The 21,807-nt window shown below is 52.4% G+C and overlaps 2 pseudogenes; one reads left to right on the plus strand and one right to left on the minus strand.

The window, feature by feature from the left end:
- Positions 1–505: 505 nt before the first annotated feature.
- LOC119098986 (gamma-soluble NSF attachment protein-like) lies at positions 506–9,850 on the minus strand (annotated as a pseudogene).
- Positions 9,851–17,251: 7,401 nt separating this feature from the next.
- On the plus strand, positions 17,252–18,725 carry LOC119098989 (zinc transporter ZIP1-like; annotated as a pseudogene).
- The last annotated feature ends 3,082 nt before the right edge of the window (positions 18,726–21,807 follow it).

Genomic DNA, 21,807 nt, shown 5'->3' on the forward strand with positions numbered 1-21,807 from the left:
GTCGGAGCCGCAGCGCCACCTCACCTGCGACACGGAGACGCTCTGTTGGAAGTTGGCCGCCAGAGCATCTGTCGACTGCGCCTCCGCCGTCGGTGACTTCTCCTGCGGGTTTGCCTGAGGACAAACGTAACAACGTCGCGGGCATCAGAGGCACAACCCGGCAACCAAGTCATTGCCCTGTTCCGCCCTCCCCCAGATGGCCAAAGTCGGGCAAAACGTGGCGTTTTCGGACGATACAATGCCGTTCTGAATGCGCCCTTTGGCAGTCATGGCGGCAAAACAGAGGTAACGGAAGTTCTCCAGGTGTGGTGTGCGTGTGTGCGTGCGTGCGTGCGTGCGTGCGTGCGTGCGTGCGTGCGTGCGTGCGTGCGTGCGTGTGGGGGAGGGGGTGGGGGTGGGGGTGGGGGGGTAGGGGTGGGGGGTGGGGGGTGGGGGGGTGGGGGGGGTGGGGGGGTGGGGGGGGGGGGCAGTACAGCCATCTTTGGTTATTCCTGCCCAGTCACATTCAGACAGACAATGCTAAATCTTCAGAGAGTGGGGCGGAGGGGAGGGCGTCTACCCCCGGCCCAACGGTTGCTTCTCGCCCTTTGCAGTGTGACACCATTTTAGCATGAGGACGACGTGTCAGGTGCAAGCAAATATATAGGACAGGCAAAGGACGCGATGGGTGAAGGAAACGCCGGGAAAGGCCAGACCACCTTAAATAAATACGCAGCTCCATGGACGCGTCCATCGCCGCAATATTCCAGTCAGAAAGCCATCTGGGAACCCTACCGTGACTTCGGGGCAGCTTCAGGCTGGCGGCCAGCTTGGCGTAGTCGATGTCCATGTGTTTGATGAACGACGAGCCGAGGGCGCGGCGCGCCAACTCCGGATCCTCTTCCTCATAGCCCTCCAGCAGCTGGGATAGCGTGCCCACCTGAGGTCGGGAGTCGTAGGGGGTCAGACGGGGTCAGAGGGTCAGCTCAGGTGGGAGAGGGTGGTCACCTGTGGTCACGAGTCACGGGGGTCAGAGGGTCAGCTCAGGTGGGAAAGGGTGGTCACCTGTGGTCACGAGTCACGGGGTCAGAGGATCAGCTCAGGTGGGAGAGGGTGGTCACCTGTGGTCACGAGTCACGGGGTCAGAGGGTCAGCTCAGGTGGGAGAGGGTGGTCACCTGTGGTCACGAGTCACGGGGTCAGAGGGTCAGCTCAGGTGGGAGAGGGTGGTCACCTGCGGCACGAGTCACAGGGTCAGAGGATCAGCTCAGCTGAGAGAGGGTGGCTACCTGCAATCCGAGATAATGGGTTGGGGCGTCACAGCTGGGACAGAATGGCCATCTGCTATCAACTGGTTATGTGGCCAGGGACGACAGTCAGTTGTGACAGGGTGACATCTGCGGTCAGCCCAACCATCGCCCAGTGGAGACATCTGGCGGCAGCAGGAACGGCGGACGAGTCCGCTCCCAATGGGCTGCTACGAGGCACTGGCGGGGCGTCAGCGTGTTGACTAAAAGTAGCTTTCCTTACATACAAAAACAGGATCCCATACAGAACGGCTAAAGCACGATACCATTGCAGGCCTGGGACAATCACGAAAACTGGCAAAAGCAAATGGAGCTCGCGTTAAACGAATGAATCACCCAATAATGCCAAAAAGGCCAATTGCCGGCGACAGGGCGGCAACCGCCGTGGACTCGCCTCCTCGGCCTCGCAGTAGTTGCCCCACTCGTCGAAGGCCTTCCTGGCGGCGACCACATCATCCTGGCGAGGTGAAGCAGCACCAGCACCACCGTCAGGCGGCCCAGCTGCGCGGCGTCCTCGGAGCTCCTGAGGGGCCGGCGGCACGGGGTCAGCGGCCGGCCACAACCACGCGGGGTACGGGGCAGAGAAGCAGTCCCATGTCAGGAGGCTGCGTCAGGCGACCCTAGCGGCCGATCAGAGTCCAAGCCAATCTCTGGTGTCGGCGGCATAACTTGACGGAAAGCTGTTGATAAACATCGGCACTTCGTACGGACTACCTGGGAACGCACGGCAGAATGATTGCGATGGAAGAAGCGAGCGCAATGAAAAAGGAATGACGAAGGTGACACGGCCTTTTCACACAGCCCTTCCCTTCCCCACCCTCGCCTGCCGGTATCCTGCCTCATATGCTGGCCCCCACCTCACCTGTTGGTACCCACCTCACCTTCCAGTCCCCACCTCATCTGTCGGTACCCTACCTCGCATGCCGGCCCCTACCCCACCTGTTGGTACCCCATCTCACCCGCCGGTCCCCACCTAACCTGTTGGTAACCCGCCCCATCTGCCGGCCCCCTCCTCAACTGTTGGACTTCACCTACCCTCACCTCACCCCCGCGTCACCTACCGGCCCCCCTCACCTGTTGGTACCCTGCCTCACATACTGGCCCCCGCCTCACCTGTTGGTATCCCGCCGCCTCACATACTGACCCCCATCTCACCTGTTGGCACCCCACGTCACCTACCAGCCCCCACCTCACCTGTTGGTACCCCACCAACACATACTGGCCCCCATCTCACCTGTTGGTACCCCGCCTCACATACTGGCCCCCACCTCACCTGTTGATACCCCGCCTCGACTGCCAGCCCCCCCCCCCCCTCACCTGTTGGTACCCCCCATCTCCCTGCGGACGGACACCACGGCCTCATCCGTAGCGACCAGGCGCCACCATCAGCCGGGATGTCTTCGAGGTGTAGTTGGCTGGCGGCAAGAGCAGGGTTATCGCGTTTAGGCCCGTTCTGTCGGTTAAACCCCCCGCCCACGCGCTGTCGAACAAATTTCCGTCACGTCTACCACAACCTCCTTCGCTTCGTGAGAACCCAGCGGGAGGAAAACGGAGAGTGTTGGAAGATATCACGGCGTAAGTACCACGGCAAAACTCCTGCCGACAGATGTGTTACGTTAGTTATACACGCTATTACATCTAAAAGATTATGCAGCCTTTACTTGTGCGCGACAATCACCTCCACTGCAAAGACACACATGACGTGAGTGCTACACCACAACACTTCTGCCGTAAAAAATATACCCGGCATTACTGACACAGCAAAGACCTATCCGGCCATTGCTTATATGCGACATTACTTACACTGCAACGAGCTATAGCAGATGATATTAGTGGTACACAACAAAACTTGAAGTTATAAAATATTTTATTTAAAAAAGTATATGTCCATCTGTCTACTGTAAAAACTATGTAGTCTTGACTTGTCAGCGATTTTACTTCTTCTTTGGCCCATAGTTATGTGAAATTTGTGCAAAAAACGTGGTAAATACAAAATAAGGTGGCATAATAAGAAACAGCTTTTCGATTATCGTAACTAACGCTTATCTGTATAAATAAACAGCTTTTCGTATTGACATAACATACATTTTAGTTGCAGTATTGTCCAGTTGAGGTTCCTTCCTAACCTGTGAATTGTTCCTACAAAAACCGCTGTTAGATGTCCCACGCATGCTGTGCTTCACGGCGAGCATCAGTAGAAGAAGTAGTGCTACGCACACCCTTAATATTATACGAGTTCTTGCAATAAACGTAATGACAATTATAGATTTGCAAGCGCACGTTTTGTCGCGTAGCACTTATATTGCGTTTAAGTCTTTGCAGTAAAGGTAATGACGATTACACATCTGTGAAGCCTATCTTTTGTCGTGTGGTACTCAAACCGTGTGGACGTCTTTACGGTAGAATAAATGCCGTAAATAAGCAATGGTTGTGCAAGTCCTTGCAGTGGGTATAATGATGGATATGAGTATTGAAAGTATAAGTGTCGTCGTATAGCATTGATCTTGCGTACAAGTTTTTGCAGTAAAAATAATGTCGTGCATAATTTCTGAATGTATAAGCGTTCGCAGTAGAAAACATGACGAGTATACATTTGTGCAGCATAAGTTTTTGTCGCATAGCAGCAATGTTGAGTATCAATATTGACAGTGAAAGTGATGTTATAACACCATGTCGCAGAAGCAGTTTCTGTTGTGACACTTTGTTATGGAATCGCATTAGAAGTCGCATATAGGTAGGATAATACTGCACACGAGGACATGAAGGAAAAAATCCGCTGACCAGAGCCACCCGGCAGCGAGTCAGTGAGGTAAAACCATGAACGCCGGGTTATATCAACCAGTGCACCCAATCGGAAGGGTCAGGACGACCACAGGACACTTCTGAATGGCGATGGTGTAGCAACATCACACCATGCCAAGAGGGCACTGACCTGCTGTACATCACAGGCGGGAAAGGAGGGTGCACTGACACCACTGCCGGGAAAAATGACTTCACCGGCGGAACCATCCAATGAAAGGATAATTAGGACTAGTGGCATAACGTCACTGGAGGGCAGTTAGACTCAGTGGAACGGCACAGCCAGGGGAGCACAGTTGGGTCCCCAGCATTGCACCGTCAGGAGGGGAGAGTTTGGCCTACCAGCGAAACAGGGAAGGACAGTTGGGCCCATCCGCCCAACATGGCCGAGAAGGATAGACCCTGGCGCTACCTTGCTGCGCAAAGAACAGTTGGAGGCACCATCACTGCACCGTCCGGGAGAGGGGGGGGGGAGGGGGGGGGGGGGCAATCGAACCCACCGGCGGTGCGCGGCCGGTCCTCCAGCATGACCACATCGGTGGCGCGCTGGTACAGCGGCACAGCATCGGCCGGCCTCGACGTCTCCAGAATCTTGGCCGACTTCTCCAGACATTGCGCCGCCGACTCCGGACTGCCGTGTTGCTGGAACGGCGCCCGCCGTCAGCGCGCGCGGGACTGCGCCCGCGCAGCTCAGACAAGTCCGAACGGGTCAACGTGAGGAGGCCGCGCGGCTCAGACACGTCCGGACGGGTCAACGTGAGGAGGCCGCGCGGCTCAGACACGTCCGGACGGGGTCACGTTGAGGAGGCCGCGCGGCTCAGACACCGTCCGCACGGGTAACGTGAGGAGGCCGCGCGGCTCAGACACGTCCGGACGGGTCACCGTGAGGAGGCCGCGCGGCTCAGACACGTCCGGACGGGTCACGTGAGGAGGCCGCGCGGCTCAGACACACGTCCGGACGGGTCCACGTGAGGAGGCCGCGCGGCTCAGACACGTCCGGACGGGTCACGTGAGGAGGCCGCGCGGCTCAGACGACGTCGGACGGGTCACGTGAGGAGGCCGCGCGGCTCAGACACGTCCGGACGGGTCACGTGAGGAGGCCGCGCGGCTCAGACACGTCCGGACGGGTCAAGTGAGGAGGCCGCGCGTAGCTCAGACACGTCCGCACGGGTAACGTGAGGAGGGCTTGCGCGGCTTCAGAACACGTCCGGATCGGGGTAACGTGAGGAGGCTGCGCGGCTCAGACACGTCCGAAGGGTAACGATGAGGAGGCCGCGCGGCTTCAGACACGTCCGCACGGGCAACTGTGAGGAGGGCCCGCGCGGCTCAGCCACGTCCGGAACGGGTAAACGTGAGGACGGCCCGCCGCGGACAACAATCAGCAAATCCGCATCGATTGTCACCCAGCCCAGCACGGAGACTGCGTCTTCTGCGCGCATAGCATACTCCGACCGTCTGAATATGTGTGCTCAGGACGGCCGGCGCAGACCGCAGGCTCGCATCTCACCGCACCCGAACTCCGCACCGCCAACCGGAACACCGCACCCCAACCCAGCACCGCCCACCGGAACACCGCACCCGAACCCCAGCACCGCCCGCCGGAACACCGCACCCGAACCCAGCACCGCCCACCGGAACACCGCACCCGAACCCAGCACCGCCCACCGAATCACCGCACCCGAACCAACCACCGCCCACCCGAACACCGCACCCGAACCCAGCACCGCCCATCGGAACACCGCACCCAAAACCTGCACCGCCAACCGGATCACCGCACCAGAACCCAGCACCGCCCACCGGAACACCGCACCCGAACCCAGCACCGCCCACCGGAACACGCACCCGAACCCAGCACCGCCCAATGGATCGTGTGCACCTCACCGCGTGGTCGCGTTTCCCACCTGGAAGAGTTTGGCGGCGCGCTCGCAGAGCGTGATGACGGTGGGCAGGTCGGCCAGCTCCTTGCTCATCAGCACGCCCTGCTCGTAGCACTTGGCCGCAGCGAACAGCGACCCGTTCTGCTCGTGGCAGTTGGCGGCCTTTGCGAGGCAAGTCGCGGCACTCGGCGTGGGCGCGCACCGTCTTGTAGCAGGTGGCTGCCGCGGGCAACAGGTCAGACCCACGTGACGCCGCCCGCCCAGGTGCCAACCGGCCAGCTGACGGCGCGTCAGCTCGGGACGCCCCACTCTCGGGCATCCAGTCGGAGACACACACCGGCTGCAGATTCATAGTGATGGCTACATGTTTTGTAACTGCCCACGATGAGCGTGCCGTTTTTAAGTAGTACACCGTCTGGTGCAAAGGGGCGCTGCACTAAGCACAGCACCCAACAGTCCAGTCATCAGCCGGGCGGAGCCGACAGCAGCACAGCAGCAGATCTAAGCGCATGTATTCAAGAAACAAGTCAGGAGCGGCGTCATTAGCTGGTGCTTGGAGCTATTAACGTACGTCGCGCTTACATATGTACGTCGGGTGGTGATCAATGAAAACAGTCTGACGCAATATAGGTAAGCCAGCGGGCATCGGAGTTGTTCGCAGTACGAGGCCACCTTCACTGGGTGGAATGCCGCACTTCAAGCCAGTGATCAGCACGACTAAACATCGCGAATTTGACAGGGCCAGAGCCTTTCCAAGGAGCCTTTCCCAGGAATACGACCTGGCGGTAACTGATCAACTTATCAGTAAAACGACATCCAGGCTCTTGAACAAAATCAGATGCATGGCTATGCTTTCACATTCCGTTCACCATTCGCGAACATCATTATGGGTTTTTGTGCATGATTGGGTAAACCCATGAGTAACAATGTGACACATTGATCGGCGATATAGCTCTCGCACAGAGCTCCGAAGTAATGGGTCTTTTTAAAGCATGCACTTCACATGATGCATGGCCAAGCAGGCACCTACTGATGATGATGATGATGATGGTGATAATGATAAAGGCTTGTTGACCACCTAGGTCATGTGGCACCTGCAGGTGTCTATTGACACTGGAAAAAGATTGTCAAGAGGTGGTTGAAACTCAAGATGTTTGTCAATTTCCATACCATTTTGAATGGTGCAACTTTCAGTGATGGCAGCAGACTCTAATTCAACATACACATGAACAGATGATGCAACAAAGCCTTCATCACAAAAGAAGCAATCCAAAATCAACAGATTGAGCTGTGAGCTGTCACAATGGCAGGACAGCTTAGTGTGATCTGCACATGGCAGCAATGCAAAGGATATGCACAACAGATACTTGGTTTATGGTTGTCATGCTTCTCTATTCAATTCTGTGTCAGATGACTGCATTGCACACAGCTATTCATATTTCATGACTGGAGTTGAGGCATAAATAAAACTGCCTAACAAATTAGTCACATATATGTGGAACAGCAGGTAGAGCCAGCCAATGATGGCTGAGGAGTTCACAAACTCACAATAAATATCAGGTTTGGAAACAATGGCAGCAGGGCCAATAACATACTAGAGTGAGTCCTGTTTTGTTTTTGTTATCTGGTTTGACAGATTGTCTGCAATGGAAGACCCATCTAAATATGCAAAATCAAATTATTAAGAAAGGTTGCAAATCAGACAACATATGGTCATGCACATGTTTCTTAGTCAACAACTAGTGTAAGCAGGTAGGTAAGTTCACAGATGTTTTTTGTGTGGAACATATAATATATACTCACCTGCTTTGTTGTATTCATCTGCAGCTGAGTCTAAATCTGGCTTCCATTTAAAAAATGATGTTTTCAGGCTGAAAACAAAGCATATGCATTACAAAACAAGCACAACCTACACATTAAGATGAAATAAATAATATGCACAGTAAAAAGTTCCTAAGCTGTGACATGAATAAATACACCACAATGCTAATGGTAGACCAAATAAAGGTTTATTAAAAATACTTTGAATAAGCAACTGCTATATACATACACTCATCAAATGTTATTGTGTGATGCAAGTTATAGCCATGATGCGTGACAAATAGACATTCAAGCAAACACACCCCTCACATTACAGTTATCAATGAAACACATCTAGTAACCCTGGATGTGCTTTACATTATTAGCTAGACTGCTTACTATTTTTCAGCTTCCTTTATGTGTGCCAAGGCTTCTTCTTTCTTACTTGACATGATTCAATGCTGGAAAGGACCAAAAAAATTAGTTGACTCAACAGCACATCCCAATGGCCAAGGAGAGCAGCCAAGCTCTTCCAATATGATATCATTTTGACAACACCCCATCAATGCTGCAGCACAAGGTGCAGCATGCACAAGGGGTTTTCATAGTATAGAGAGCACAGTACATGGAATGCTCAAGAAAGCAGAATAAAGTTCAAATAAACATGCTTAACTAATAGTCATGCAGTTCATTATTGTGCCAGTATTGGTAACAGCTATGTAACAGGAGAAGTAATACTATATGATAGCAATATTGCTTTAAGAAGCACAAAACACATCTAATTAGAATGCTAGCAATACTGATGCAACATTACATGGGCTGTTCGAAAACACCACAATGTGTGTGGGCTTGAGGCTGTTCTGCTCATGTTAAATGTAACTGCAGTCATGCTTGAGGGCTCCAAAAACACATCACATCCATTTGATTAGGATGTACTAGGGCCATGCAACATTTGCCCATAATGATTATGAAGCACCTAATGTTTTAACAGAAGCAAGCTATGGCTGCCTGTGAATGTTCAGTACTATCAACCATCCATATCAATCAGCATAGTTATTGAGCTCACCTTCAGTTTACCAAACAAATATTCACAGCTGCCAAATAGGTATCACCTTCATGCAACACCCACTAAATGAAGCTGGATCCTCAAACACCACTACTTCAATCATAGTGCAAATGAAAATAAGGATCATTGTGGTTTCAGACCTCACTGACTGCCCAGGCACCTTTGAGCCATCCTACAAAAAATAATCTGCTGTGCCAGATGCCTACATGTCTTAAAGCCCTGAACCTTGAGTTCAAATGTGCAAAACTCAAGCCAGGATGCATCCCACTGATTTTTTTTTTTGGTTACCTCAGCACAAGAAATTGGCATTACATTTCTGTAAAATCTCATTCTCAGCATAATAATTGCTTGAAAAATTGGCTTTCTATGCACTAAAATTGGCAGAACTGTGCATCAAATGCAAGCAAATAAGGGTGTGCATATACACCTTGCGATGACATCTCTGCTATGCCCATTCAACATCTTGATGTCTCTGCTGTACCATACATGTTCAGAATAACCTGTCTTTGCAGTCTAAATAATTTTGAGAGTGGGTACCTTTAATTTATATGTCATGCAACAAATATAGCTCAGTGTCATAGCACTGTAGGGATGGAGGCATTGAAGCTTGAAGCGCCTTGTGCTGCTCATGCTCAACTAGCCAAGCAAGCTATACTTGTCATTTTATATGGCCATTGGCCACTCCTTCATGTTCCCAAGGATAGCTGCCCAGATCCAAGAGTTTTGATGTTCCTTCAATATAATAAGGTGAAGAAACAAGCTCGATACCACGCACTTCGTTTATTTAGGGAGATGCATCTTTCACCGAGCAGGAAACTACTGACAAATATTCACCTCGCACGTTACATCTCACCCAAAAATTCCAGCAAACCCCATTCAATGCAAACTTACAAGTCAAAACGCTCTCGATGAGAAGCTAGCTGATCCCTAACCGAAACGCAATGCGCTCATGGGTCTGACAGACAGGTCCCGCAATTAACCTGCCTCGCCTAAGACTCAGTTTTATTGATCAAGTGCTGACAGCTGGCCTGACTGTGGGCGATCTGATACCATTCTGCCGTATTTTGTCGAGTATGCGCAGTTTTGAAAAGCATACAATACTGCTACCAGACCGAAGATTTTGGGCACATGATATGGCTGCATACAGAAAATATGCGAAGAGCGACTGAAGAGAGGCACAGGGACGCCGGACGACAATGCGTTGGCAAAAGGCGATAAAAACGTATTAACTAGCGTCCGTCATAAATGCTCGAACTCTCAAGGTGAATCTTCAAGGTGGGAATCTGCATGCACATACCGCGAATTGCTTGCATTGGCCCTGTGCCTTCGGCGACATTACTGATCATCTTCCCACGGGCACACGAGCATAGCTAAGGTAGTACTGCCTTTATTCAGTGCACATGTAACAATGTCTCATTAACTGATACGAAAAAACAATGACCCTCGTTGGCAGTCGTTCTGGGTTGGCTTGTGGAATGGTGTAGCGCGCGCGATCACACGACCGGCGGAACCCCGACGAACAGCGGTGACCCAGTGGCCAGAGATCCCGGGGAAGTAACAACAAGCCGACGCCAGGGCAGATCAGGTGATCTTCACCTGACCCCTCTCATGATGAAATCACATTGATTGCTTGGACCGACCACGAAGACCAAAATTTAGTCTCATAACAGACCTCCACTGCGATCAGATTGAGCTCCTACGTCTCCTTCAGAGATCAACGCGCCTGGTTGAGAGTCTCTCGATGTAAGACAGAGGGGCAGAGTTGGGGTTCCACCGATATGATAATCCTACACAACGGCAGTCATGGATGGCTCATCGCATACAACATCTGCACAACATGAACGCGCTTGGTCCCAAGCCACTCCAACCCAAAATAGACACAATTTCAAGAGATTCGTACGCAGCAGCACAAACGAGAACTGGTACAAAATAACAAAGGCAAAACATTTGTGTAGCACAAAAGTTGACATTATGAACGCAAACGCACGATAATATAACTATAGCCACCGAGGAGCGGTTTGCGATAAATTTACAGGCAGTTTGCGTGTGATTGAAAACGCTGAGGGATATGAACTTGGGCGGATATTTTAACAAGTCACATTACGAATATATACGAGCATGGCCAACAAACCAACACATGGACAAAAGTGGTAGTGCGACACCAGTTACACCAGTGTCCGATCACAAGGCCTGGTAGCACAACAAAGCCATAATTTTATGCTGCGATCAGAAAATATCACCAAACCCAGAAAATGGGAGAACATGGAATGGAAACACAGTCTGCGATAGGACACAGCTGATATGATGTGGAATGGTCCGTACCTTTATCCGTTGCCTCGCGACCCGTTCGCAACACAGCATTTACGTTCAACGACATTTCAGAGTAAAACACTTTACAATGCCGCCTGTTTTAGTATTGACGCCCTTTGCTACTTCATAAGCGTTTATGCGGCATTCTGTCCTGGAACCTACACGGACTCACGGTCTTCAGCGCAGATCTAGAGAGCATTATCGGGAACAAACTCAGACGATGCATACCAGCAAAAGTGCTACCAGTTCACATGCCAAAAATATAACAAAGGCACTGCTATGAACATGTGCCCATGGCTGCATTACAAGCCACGAACCGAACACAATAAGGCCACACCAAAGGTCGGCTGAAACCACCGCATGATCACAGACAACTGAAGTCACTTCATTACAAGGATCCCGAACTCAAGGAGAGCACGGACCGTCACGATCAATGCGTGTAGGACGGACAGCTCGCGACACCATCACCAACTTCACCAGGCCCAGGTGGCCGCCGAGTATGGCAGCCAGCCTTCAAACCCCGGCACCGACTTCACCAGGCCCAGGTGGCCGCCGAGTATGGCAGCCAGCCTTCAAACCCCGGCACCGACTTCACCAGGCCCAGGTGGCCGCCGAGTATGGCAGCCAGCCTTCAAACCCCGGCACCGACTTCACCAGGCCCAGGCGGCCGCCAAGTATTGCAGCCAGCCTTCAAAACCCGGCACCGTCTTCACCAGCCGCGCCGCCAGCGTCGCCGGCGCCGCCTCAGTCCCGTCATCACAGCTCCGGTGTGAACGAAGTCGAACTGCTGCGAAGGCGCGCCCGAGCAGGGGACCACCGCCAGCAGGTGCATCGCCTCTATGCCGTCCCCGTCCAGACAGAGGTTGGACGAGAGGGTGTTGCAGCTGCCCGCTCTGTCGACAGACGGCGGGTTGGACGGGGTTAGCGAACGCCGCGGTGTTTGGCCGCTCTGTCCACAGAGGGAGAGCCGGGCGGGGTAGCGAAGACCGTGGCGTCTGGCCGCTCTGTGGACCGAAGGAGGGCCGGCGGGGTTAACGAAGACCGTAGTGCCTGGCCGCTCTGTGGACCGAGAGAGAGGCCGGGCAGGGTTAGCGAAGACCGTAGTGCCTGGCCGCTCCGTGGACCGAGAGAGGGCCGGCGGGGTTAACGAAGACCGTGGTGCCTGGCCGCTCTGTGGACCGAGAGAGGGCCGGGCAGGGTTAGCGAAGACCGTGGTGCCTGGCCGCTCTGTGGACCGAAGGAGGGCCGGCGGGGTTAGCGAAGACTGTGGTGCCTGGCCGCTCTGTGGACCGAAGGAGGGCCGGGCGGGGTTAACGAAGACCATGGTGCCTGGCCGCGCTGTGGACCGAGGGAGGGCCGGGCGAGGTCAGGAAAAGCCGCGGTGTCCGGCAACTTTGTGGGCAGACCGGCGACTGTGACATCTCGTTCAAAACTTCAGTGTCATTGGAATACACAGCAAAGCTATACTTTGGTGAAGGACTTCAAACGAAAACGTGCCAATCCAGTGTCAAACAAACATGCCGAAATGGCGATAGTGGTTAAGGGTAATGTTTCACATTTGAATGTATTGGAGCAAGCATCAGACATGGGGAAATAAGATTATAAGAACTATTGGTGTGCTCTCAAGTGTCAGAGACCGTTCAAGACAATATAATTGTCCTATTTAGTTCATGCAACACTCGATGCATCAACGTTTCATCACGTAGTGGAACATCCTTATGACGTCATGTCGCCGCCAGACTGACCGTGTCAGAATTGCCACTGTAACAGGCGGGCCGACTCACATGTAGCACTTCAATCTCCAGGAAGGTGATCTCTAGCACGTGGCGATGCTGAAGGCGTTACTGGACCAAATATCGCCGTATGGTCCTGTTTTGTCCCTTTCTCGTGATGTTCTCACATATTTGTACGTGATTTTACACTGTTAACTTATACTCACATCATCGATTAAGGTGCTATTCTTTGGTCGTTCGATTGCCTGTCAAATTTCTGTAAAAGCTCGTACCAATATTTAACTTCCTGTATCATTCGATACAAAGTGAGAGCCGTGTTCGAATCATCCGCCCCTCTCATCCTACCTCTCGTCTCAACCCTTATCCTCGCGACCCCCGTTTGTCCAGGACAGGTTGCATGCGCCCGGAACGAGTAAGCCAAGAGGCTTCCTAATGGGGACCTCGTACGTACGCCAGGCACGCGCCGCACAGAGGAGTCTCTGTGCGGGCTTTGACCTTGAGTGCCACATGGCCAATGGGGCGGAAGCATTCGCGTGACGTTCCTAAGGGATAATGCATGCCTGGGTGGCATTGAAATAGTCCGCACAGGTTAAGAGCGTCTAGCTCAGAAACCAGATGATTTCAAATCTTAAAAAGGCCACGGCTTTGAAGTGCGCTGAGTGATCTTCAAAACAGCCATTCCCGTTGAAAACTCCACACAAATTTGAAACAATTTCTGTCATCCAACCGTCAGTAGTTATGAATATGATATATAACAATCATTTATCGTGGTAAGGCTGATCGAGACGTTCAAAATAATAAGCATCAACTTCAAGAGTGTGCCAACTTGTTTGTACTTTTCACTTATTGTACGATCAAACGCACACGGTTTAATAAAATAACCGGTTTTGTCGAAATCCTATAGAACATTTCGAACCTGCACTTTAAAGTAGCCGCTCCTGCGGGGAAAATATAATTGCACTTCCTGCCCACCACTATGAAAGTAATGCATTTCATTTGCCATGCTTTTTCCACGTGAGTGTTCGGTAATGTTTGTAACGCGCTAATTCGTCAAAATATTGGTGTGACAAATGCTACGAAAGCTTAAAACATTCTGTTTACATAAAGGTATGCGAACATGAAGCTTTTTCTCGCGAATGCAACAAAACGTTTTACTACGTCTTTGGCTTCTCCCCGTGGCGTTTACCACCGCGACTCTCTTCGAGGCCCACTTTGCCTTTGGGAATGGGGGTATCACATGGTCCACAGTACTCCGTTGGTTCAAATTTCAACCAATGCATTTCTTGTTCTCTCATTTTCAACCAATGCCGCTTCTGCGAGAGAAAATGTGTATATGCGACAATAAAATAAGCAAGATTGATATCCTTGTTATGTGTAGACGGCGCTGTAGTCGCGCTACCCAGTGCCACGTCAGACGTAACTGGTCACGACGTTTCACCAGATTTTGTTCTTGAAATATGCGCCAACTGTGGGGCATTCCCTTCAGGCTTGGAAAGCTCCGCTTTGTTGACGCTCCAGCGGGGGTTGAAATGAGGACTAGATAATCCAAGCGTATTTAAGTATGGTGGGGGAACGATGAGAGCTGACGAAAGTCAAAGATCGAGAGCAGGAAAGGTGATGTTGGCGTGCGTTGTGTTAGTGTTTGATCACTGAGAAAGACAAGACCGTGTGCAGTTAAAAGCGAGCCGATGAGGTGTTCGCGGGGATTCGTGCTAGTGCATCTCCAGGCTTAGTGATGAGCGTTTAAGTCACCTAGGATCATACAGGGAGCTTATTTCTTGTTGAAAAGAGTTGGAAGTGTGGCCCTCGTTTGAGTTAAAGAGACGTTCACCAGAACCAAGAGCCAAGGGAATTGCATCCGTTGGTAGTTCAGCAGCCCTCTTCAAAATGGGTCAAAGTCCCAGATCTTGAAATGAATAAAATTCAACAGTTTCACTTAAGGTTAGTTTATAAAAACACGTGCAGAAATAACTGTTTGCAGACTTGGAGATTATTGTGGTAACCTTCATATTATGAGGCTCAGTGTGAGCACCTTGGAACCGATGCAATGCCTTTTTATGTTAGTTATGACCAAACATAATACAGAAGGGATGGATGTGATATCAGGTTTCTTACACCTTGTTCTTTTGGCACTAACCAAATTTCAGGGTTGGGTATGAGTACCTAGAATGAAAGATAAAGTTGGCGGGCCCATGCGGACTTTCGGGCGGGGGGGGGACACTTATCTTGCGGGGCGGGTGGGGGCTTTTAAATTTGGGTACGGGGCGGATGCAGGCATTCCAAATCAAAATAATTGGCAGCTTTAACAGGTAGGCACCGCATCAGGGCCCGTTCGATCTGCCGTCTGCACCACTGTTAGCTGGAACGCGCCACGTAATGCATGCTGACGGAGTGCCCGGTATGAGGGCTGACGGAAGTTTTTTTAACTTAACCTTCCCTTTTTCTTTAACCTTTAATTACTCCAAACCTCACACTTACTCTGGCTTGTCGCCAACCACGCCACACTGCCTTTAAAATGGCGTATCGAGATGTGGCTTACGCTCCAGTATCACCCCCATCTATCCCATCCGTGAGCTGAGTGTTTCTTCCCAGTCCCGTCTCATTCAAATTTCTTCCCTTCCCATTTGACACGTTCGCGCTTTTTTGTAGGAAAGGACTAACGATCCTTCACTGCTAATTGTACTGACATGGAGCCAATTCTCTAACTGAACTTGTACTGACTTGACACTTGTAATAGCAAAGCCCATGTTCGAGACACGGGGCGCTTCGTTCCTGTTCTCTTTTTCGTCCTCTTTTTCGAACGATCTTTTACGGTTACTGTCATTGTCATTGTCATTGGGGCTTTACGACACACTCAGCTGCTGAGGCTATATATGGCGTCGCCTGCCTCTCACCCTGGCGGGAAGGGCGGGCAACGCGGGGAATCGAACCCCGCACCTCTGGCTTCTCAGACGCGCAGTGGTTAACGCAGACGCGTTACTTTTACGGTTACTCTAACGCTGTTCATTTTCTGGGGAACACAGTTACACACCAAACAAATCACCGTCAATCACTTTGTCATGGCTGGTCTTGACAGCCCAATTTCCTTTTTTATCTATCTTAAGTCGCATCCCCCAAATAGAGACAAGTGCCCTGACCCCACCTAACGAACTCGCAAACGCATGACCTACCAGAAAAACTCGCGTTTTCCTGTAAGAGCGCTTTATCTAATCTGGTAGCGCTATGTAATTCTACACCCAATCTCCATGCTGACGGACTGACAAAAATCCTGGTAGCGGCGCCAGCCGGAGCGTGACCTGACAGGCCACGTGACTGTGTTCACATGACGTGACGTAGGGAGGATACTGCGTCATGACTGGTGCTGACAAAGGTGCTGACGACAGATCAAATGCGGCCCAAAGGACGTCCATGCCTCAGCAGGACCCGAGGTTACGTAACCGTCCCATATTCTCGTTTTCAAGCAAGACTCCATACGTCGACTTTGCAAAAGCCCTCCATCGCAGAGCAAACCGCAGGGGCAGAAGTCTCAGCAGCAGCCGCTGCAGCCATGTTTGATCTAGGCATCACTGCAGGATAGCTCTGCACTACTTTGGAGTCAGCGCGGTCATGCAAACACTCTCAGTGAGTGACGAAATTCCCAAGCCCGTGTAGCGAAGCGCAGTGGGCAGCACACCCGCGCGCCCCCTCCCACCAGTTCCCTCTGAGCTCCAGCCCGGCAGCCGGCTTTTTATCGCTCCAAAGCCCAAGGTCGTTGGCCGAGGTTCACCCGACACTCAGACACGCCCAGAGGCGGTGTCGGCGTGCACCGGCTCTGGGGCGAGCGTGGCAGTGCAGAGCGCTACTAACGCGATCTCGTCAATGTCCAAAACTAGCCTGTAGCCACCTGTCCGCCACCCAGCATCCGACTCCGAGCGCACCGCCAGGCTGGTTCGCGGCGCCGCGCATTGCCCCCGGACACGGCCACCTCCGGCCTCCCCCGTCCGGTCCCTGAGCGCGCCTCTGCTCTCGCCCGACCGTCCGGACGGCGAAGGGGCCCGCCCGCGACGACGGCCGCAGTTGCACACGGCACGTCTGCTCGTCTCGCTGCGCACGGTACAGCGACCGCCAGCGATCGCGGAGTCGGGAGAACGCGCACGCGCGCCGCCCCCGCCCCGGTTGTCGACCGCCGCGCGTGTCGACTGGGGCTGTGACCTGCACCGGCCCGGCCGCGGGGCCTGCAAGCGGCGCCTAGGCGGCGCAGTGACCGCGCTTGACTGCGAACCGGTGCGCGGCGAACACTACCGCCATGAGCGTGGTCGGCCGCCAAGCTGGGCGGCTTCGCCGTGCTGCTGCTGACCTCGTTGGTGCTGGGCCTGCTGCCGTTCAAGCTGACCCCCGCTGCTGCTGCGGCGCGCCGGCACGCAGCACGGCCGTGTCAACATGGCGCTCTCCTGTCTACAGTGCTTCGGTGGCGGCATCCTGCTGGCCACTGTGTTCGCACACATGCTGCCCGAGTTCCGCCAGAGTCTGTCAGAACTGGGGCCCGGCGCCGACTTCCCGCTGGCCGAGGTGCTGCTCTGCGTCGGTATGTTCACCATCTACGCTATCGAGGAACTAGTGACGATCGGCGTCCGCCGCAGCAGCGGCGGCGGCGGCGGCGGAGGCGGCCAGCAGCAACGCGGAGGCGCCCATTCTGAAGACGGCGTCTGGCGGCGGGGATGGCGGCGCCGGGCCACCGGCTGCTGCGTCGCGGCCCGACTACGGCGCCGTGGTCGACTCGGCCGGCGGCGGCAGCAGCGGACACGGCCACTCGCACTCACACATGGCACCGCCGGCCAACCTCGGCAGCTTCCGCGTGCTGATCGTGGCCGTGGCGCTGTCGGTGCACTCTGTGTTCGAAGGTATGGCGATCGGGCTCGAGGCCACGGAGACCAGCGCCTGGCTGCTCACCGCCGCCATCGCCACCCACAAGTCCATCATCGCCTTCTGCCTGGGCGAGCAGCTGGCCACATCGCCGCAGCCACTGCGCACGGCCATCATCACCCTGCTGGTGTTCGTGCTCGCCTCGCCGGCTGGCATCCTGATCGGTATGCTAGCCTCGTCCTCCGGTGGCGATTGTCGCCTCGCAGACGCTCATGACGGACGTGCTGCAGGCGCTGGCCGCCGGCACCATTCTGTACGTCGTCCTCTTCGAGATCATCAGCGGCGAGCGCGCCAAGCCCGGCAACGGACTCGTGAAGCTGTCGGCCATCCTAGTCGGCTTCGGCTTCATGCTGCTGGTGACGAACCTGGTCAAGGAGCCGGAGCCAGAGTCGGACGGCACGGCCGTCACGTCGGCTACTCCTCGGACCGCGGTCTAGCGCCGCAAGGCCGCAAATGGTGCCGTGTAGGGCATGCCGTCGATGGTTGCGCCGTGCGCACGGATTATTAGCGAGCCTTCACACCCTCTAAGTTTTGCTCGCTTTGACAGAGTTCGAGGAGGATGACCACTTCCCGTCACTCTACCACCCCATCTTGTTACGTAAGACTTCATCACAGAACAGTCGCCTTGCGCGTTTGACTGCCATCATTCCAGACAGCCTTTCTCAGACAAGTTCTGTGAACCAATTCCGGCCGTACAGCTAAGGTTCTCTTGCCCGCCGAGTCTAGTCTATGAAGCTGACTCTTAATCCGAATAGCATTCACTCATACGGGAGTGAAGCCTCGATTGTACGATTTCCTACCCCCAAAGTTGACAATGACGCTAGAGGCAGCACGTCGCAAACGATGTCGCCACTATATTTTTTCAGCGAACGGCGTCTATTTTGAGCCATGTACACAACTGCTGGCTCAAGTGTGCTCTGTTTGAACGGATAACATCGCGATGCACGATGGAAGGTGGTTTGATTGTAGAGTTAAGCGACTACTCTTGACTAACGCTGATCTGATGCCACTGTAGAATGAAGCCAGTGCATTTGACTAACGTTGATTTGATGAAAATGAAGCGACTGCATTAGACTAACGTTGATCTGATGTCATTGCAGAATGAAGCGACTATATTTTACTACGACTGTTAAGAATGAAGGTTAGGTTGCTTTGATTTTACACCGCCGTTTTACTCCGGCTGCAGTGCGCGCTCCGGCCATTTGTTTGCATCGAAACGCTACCATTTTAGTTAGATCGACAATACGATCGCCAGCGGTCCCCAACTTAAGCGAGCTTGCGTTCAACATGTCTATGATTGGATATCCAGACTCATGCGAACCGAAGCAATAAAACCCGATGGACAGTAACAGCGCGGCGTGCGGTTGTTTTAATGGAAACCGTGACAAAACACGCAGGTAGGTATGGGCATACCATGAGGTTGCCTTGTCAGGCCGTCTCTCAACGTCAGCAATTCCGCACATTTGCCTAACACAGTAAGCTGGCGACCTTTGTTTGCAAAGTTGGAGAGACGCGTTACACGAGCGCTTGCACAGCAATACAATCTTGTACCTTTTAGATCACACCAAGTACATAACGGACACTGAACTGCGATGATGGTGGCAGCCTGGGCACTGGCCACACCGAATAAGACGATAGCTGATGGCATTAGCATTTACCCTACACTGCACCACCGCGGGTGCGTTGGCAGAACTGCAATGAGGGCCGCCATCTGGGCATTAAAGGTCAGGCAGCGTCCGTCAGAGCGGTGCCCAAGCCGGACGCCAGCAGATGTTGGGCAACACGTGCTTCGCCGAACGCAAGCTTGTTTACCATGATTCCCAGCTACACACTCACGGACTGTCTATGACAGAGTTGCCGCCGGGTACAAAGCCGACATCTGGGTCGTTATACTGGTACAGCTGGTGTGCTGGGCAAGGACACCTCGGCCGGTGCACTGGTACAGCTGGTGTGTTGGGCAAGGGCACCTGGGCCGGTGCACTGGTACAGCTGGTGTGCTCGGCAAGGACACCTGGGCCGGTGCACTGGTACAGCTGGTGTGTTGCACTGCATTATCAATATGACGTCCACGCGGAGGCGGACACGCTAGTGCTCCGAGACATCATGGCTGCCTAACTTTATACAAATAGTCACTCGAAGGATGGAGCCCTGCGGTCCAACACAACATTCGACCTTTAAAGGAAATGTTCCACGTTTATATGGGGTTTGAGCTGAAATAGCCTTCTTGAAGACCTTTCGGCGCTGTCCACAATCCCAACCTTTCTCAAGACCTACGCCCTTCTAGTTTCTGAGATATACGGCCGCGAAAATATGGTCAGATTTATCGGGGAGAGTTTTTCAAAATTACCTTGGCATTCATGACGCCATAATAACGTCATTCAAATCTCCCATTCCACATGCCATGCGGCGATCAAGGCCAAGATAAATGTAATTATCGAGGCGTTCATGGGCGCAAAATGGCCCTAGAAGTCGACGCGCCCTAAAACCCCAATCATCATCATCGAGGCGTTCATATCTGGGTTTGTGAGCGCAATTTCCATGTATGATGGCCGTCAACTGGCTTTCGACCAATGTTGTGCAAGATACGATGATGTAATCAACCCACGACGCATTGAGAAGCGTGTTTACTAAGCAGAGAATCGTGCTGTCTAGAGCAGCCTTTTCCACCTAAAACACATACCAATAGTGATAAGTGGGCTTGTTTTATCATACATGATGTTTGCTTCAATACCTTCAAATATGAACATTTCCCACAGCAAGCGCTCGGGTCGGGGTGGGGGGGGGGGGGGGGGGGGAATATGAGCCCGTCAAGATTTACACAGAACAATTTCCGAACGGTGCGGCAAAGCCTTGCCAAACTTAATGTAACTGTAGACAATGGAAATTGCGGATCTTTTAGTATACAACATTAGATATACCGTGAAAGATCGTTGCCACGGCCCTATCTCCATCTGAAACTCAGGCTATCAAACCTATAAATCTAGAACCCAAGCGCCCACTGATGGTTGGGCTGGTGACGACAGTAAGGATGGACAAGGACATTGGAACGTATCATACGACGCTGGCCGTTATGTAATCAATGTGACCGGACATACGGGAATTGTATTAGATACATGTATATCTACATAACACACACACACACGATATATATATATATATATATAATATATATATATACTGGCAGATTCCTTCCTTTTTTGCATGTTCGATTTAAAATGACCGTTGACTCAGCATTGAGAAGCTTTTTTATGCATCGTTCGAGTTTCAGGGTTTCTGGCTTAGCATTGAAGTTTAGATTAGAGGTGGTTCGTGCAAAACCATTCAATATTCGTCCATCTTTGCATTCTTACGCTTCGACATCTTGTATCATCGTCGGAGAAGTCTGAATGGCACAAGAGGTAAGTTTGAGTTTTAAGGGACCAAAATTGTGCATTACTATTGAAAACAACTTTTGGTACAGAGAAGACAAAGGAAATATGGCTAACTGAAGTAAGACAAAATCCTTTCATTACTTTCACACTTATAAAATACACTCATAATGGAAGCACTACGAAGACACGAACACATTATCACAATGACATCAATAACACTCACCGCTCACCACCTAATAACTCAAGTGTTGTCCAAAAATGTGTTGGTCTGTTATGGGCTGGATAGTTTGTTAACAAGAATACTTTCCCCACATTTAAAGGCGTTTCCTGTCGTCGCACGCCTGCATAATGCAAGTGTTGCCTGTCAGTTGTTGCGTTAACGTCCTGTCATTTCCATCGCGTCCATGAATTTCATCGCAATAGGAAAATATCTAACTTCCTTATGAGAAACAGCCCAGGACGAACCAAGGAAACCAAAAATGCACCAATGTAGTGCATCGATCCCAACGCAATATCGAAGGCCGCGAACTTGGTTCTATACACTACATTGGCGTGACCACGACACTCACGACGCCTGACAGTGCCCTTGCGCGACGGGGCACCTCTGGACCACACGCGACAGGAACATGTCAGGACATTGACACAACAACTGACAGACACCAGT

Source organism: Pollicipes pollicipes, unplaced genomic scaffold (assembly GCF_011947565.3).
Source record: "Pollicipes pollicipes isolate AB1234 unplaced genomic scaffold, Ppol_2.1 Scaffold_4740;HRSCAF=5597_pilon_pilon_pilon, whole genome shotgun sequence".
Lineage (NCBI taxonomy): Eukaryota > Metazoa > Arthropoda > Thecostraca > Pollicipedomorpha > Pollicipedidae > Pollicipes > Pollicipes pollicipes.